The sequence below is a fragment of the Urocitellus parryii genome, chromosome 9 (genome assembly GCF_045843805.1).
Source record: "Urocitellus parryii isolate mUroPar1 chromosome 9, mUroPar1.hap1, whole genome shotgun sequence".
NCBI lineage: Eukaryota > Metazoa > Chordata > Mammalia > Rodentia > Sciuridae > Urocitellus > Urocitellus parryii.
The window spans coordinates 48,000,331-48,003,757 of NC_135539.1; positions in this window are offsets into that span (position 1 = coordinate 48,000,331).

Consider the following 3,427-nt stretch of genomic DNA (forward strand, 5'->3'; position numbering starts at 1 on the left):
ATCCTGACTGACACATATTTTGTCAAGAGTTATTCTAGCTGGGCATGGTGGCGCACACCAGTAATCCCAGCTGCTTGGGAGGCTGATGCAGGAGGATTGAGGGTTCAAGCCAGCTTCAGCAAAAGCAAGGCACTAAGTAACTCAGTGAGACCCTGTCTCTAAATAAAAATACAAAATAGTTCTGGGGATCAGGGTCAGTGGTTGAGTGCCCCTGAGTTCAATCCCTGGTACCCCCACCCCCTAAAAATAGAGTTATTCTAGAGGAATGGAATATTGTTCTTTTCCTCTTTTTTTCATGTGGGGGAGGATACTGGAGGTATCCCCAGCTCTTTTTAATTTTTTTTAAATTTTTATACAGAGTTTCGCAAAGTTGCTGAAGCTGGCCTTGAACTTGAGTTCTTCTGAGTTACTGGGATTACAGGTGTGTATCACCACTCAACCAGAGAAATGGAATCTTAAGGTCAAGTTTTATGAATAAAAAGTGAGTTTTCTGGAGTTGGTGCTCTAATCTGATTTTATTTAAAGGTACCAATGATTATGTTTCTAGTGGTAAAAAGGGCACAGATATTTAAATTATGACCTGATGTTGCAGTAATTATTTTAAACAATCTTATTGGATATTCCTAATCCAATGTTTATAAAAGGCAAGTTTCTGTATTACCATGTATTTGATGCCTTAAGGTATATTAGTCAAAATAACTAGTATAATAAGGTTGACTGGTTCCTAATTGCACTGAAGAGAGGGGAAAGAAATGGATGAACTCAGACCATCAAATTTTTATCTCAAGTTTTGCATGAATGAACTGAAATTTCCAATATCTGCCCTTAAGAAAATACTTATTTCCAGTATTCATAGTACTGAGGTTTCTGAAAAACAAACCTAAAGTATCACTCTGTGAGTGGCTGAATTACAATGCAAATTGAATTTTCAATCTTGCAGGATCTGTTAAAGTGGGGACATTGATTGGGAAGGAATACGATCCTGGAAATCAGAATGATGACCAAGTTACCATGTGACATGACCAGACCCTCCCTACCTAGATGTTATTTGATTCAGTAAGCCATAAACATGGATGTGCATAGCAACAATCTATCATGACCTAGAAGTGACACATAACCTCTGCAACAGCACTTGGATGAGTTAAAAAGAAAATAACTTCTAATTATAACATTCTTCTAAAAAGTTTTAACATATAACACTTCAACTATCAAAGATCCTCTGCCATGAAAATCATCTGCTTCTGATATCCAGCTACCAATATGCCGTGGCTTTCTGATCCAGGATCTCCTGAAGCAGATTATCTTTCTTCTCATTTTGGTGAGAAGATCAGTAATAGCCTCCCACTGCATGATGATACATACATACATGGTTCACCTCACTTCATCTCATCACAGAAAGAAGGATGAGAACAGTACAAAATGATGTTTTGAGACAGAGAAGAAGAGATGGAGCACAGTCACCTAACTTTTATTAGAGTATGTGGTGCTCAATTTTATTACTATTATTACTAATCTCTTACTGGGTCTAATTTATAAATTAAACTTTACCACAGGTATGTATAGGAAAAAGCATGGTGATGTGATATATATATATATAGGCTTCAGTACTATCCATTGTATCAGGCTTCCACTGGGGGTTATCGAAAGTACCTCCTGCAAATAAGTGGGGGGGACTATGATATATTTGTAAAATTCCTTTACTCCTCCACTGCATTTCCCCAGCATATTCTTCCTTTATGACCATCAACTATGTTGATGACATCAGTGACATGATTTTCTAGTTTTGCTATTAAAAAAAAGTTGGCAATAAAATAGCTCCTGTTCTCTTAGCCTGACATAGTATTTTGTATCTCAATAGAATGATTGTTTGGCAGTTATCAGAGTTTAGGCTCAAAGCTTTTGTCCTTGAAAATTAAAAATATTTGTCTTTTTGCATTGTTTCCTAACAGGGTTATTGATGAAAAGTCTAATGTGATTCTTGTTTAACTTCCTTCTCCTGGTAATATCTTCCACTGTCACTCTCTCCCCTCTCTGGAAGTTCCTAGGATTTGCTCTTTCATTAGTCTGTGTCTTAGTGTGTCTCCCCCTCTCTAGTCAGCTTCTGCCTTTCAGACACAGTTTTTTCTTAGCATTGAAGCATTCAATAATTCATGTTTTTTTTGTGTGACCTTTATGCATTGGGTATGTAAGGAAGATAAGAAAGTTCTTTGTTTCCATAGTATTACAATGTCATGGATTATTCCAAACACATAGCCTGTTAGTGTACATGTTTACCTTTTAACTTTTTACCAATTTGGCATGTGTTAAAGAAGGCCCCAAATTGGATCCCATGAAGCTGTTTTGCTTCTAGGTTAAAAGTGGATTCCTATGGAGGAGGTAGGCTCATCAATGATCTAGCAAACATTCCTTTGATCCAATTAGGGGGAAAAGAAGAGTGGATTCCACATAGGAGTCTAGAGTAAAGATAGTCTTTTTCATAAATAAACAATATTAAGTCAGGACTTAGTACTGGAGTATCCAGATATCTGCTCTGGATTTTGACACTTCTCAAACTATAGAAATGCAATCATGAGGTAGCTCGATTGAGATCATTAGATAATTGAAGAGAAACACAAGAAGAAAAGAATATTTTATGATGAAATAATCAACTAGCTAGAGTTGGAATGCTTTTAGTTATCAGTACAGATTGAATAGCATGTGCTATCTTCAGATTTGAAGGTGATCCTCCTTTTTACAAAACCTGAAGATACTTTAACTAATTTAGTTGAAGCTATAATTGATCTAAGACAAGAACAACAAACAAGTCAGGAGATTGGTTATAGTTAGCAACAGGTCTTTGATGTGTACTAGGTTGTGTTATTCATCTTAAAGTTTATGTCTTATTTTTCATGAACATACAAAAAGATAAATTTGTGATAATCTACAGTAGAGTAGCTAAGTGACTAAGTCACATATTTGAGAACACTAAAGGCCTTTTCAGTTTCTGTGTTCCATGGAAGTAGATCTGAGTTGCCTCATTTAGTCAAACCAAATTTGGAGAATTTTGTACCCAAGCCATTTTATATCCACCAGCATCCACATGCAAGCCATAAATGTGTGTAAAACTGTCATGTGGATATATTGTTTGCTTTGTCATTTTGGGCAAATAATATTAGTTCACAGAATTCCTGTTTTGATTTCTATGTATTTTATATTTATATATGTAAACTATGTCTTAGTTAATTTTAACTGAGAGATTATTCTTTGAGCGCTAACATATACATTCTTATACAGTCATTTGGAATCTATGAATAAAGCAAATGCATATATCTAGGCACGTTTAGATAACTTGCCTATACTATTTCCCCCAGCAGTCTATAGTATCATTTTTGAATCTTGTTTCCTTTGCATTCTATCTCTAAGAAATTCTTCAAATTTGTGAGACATT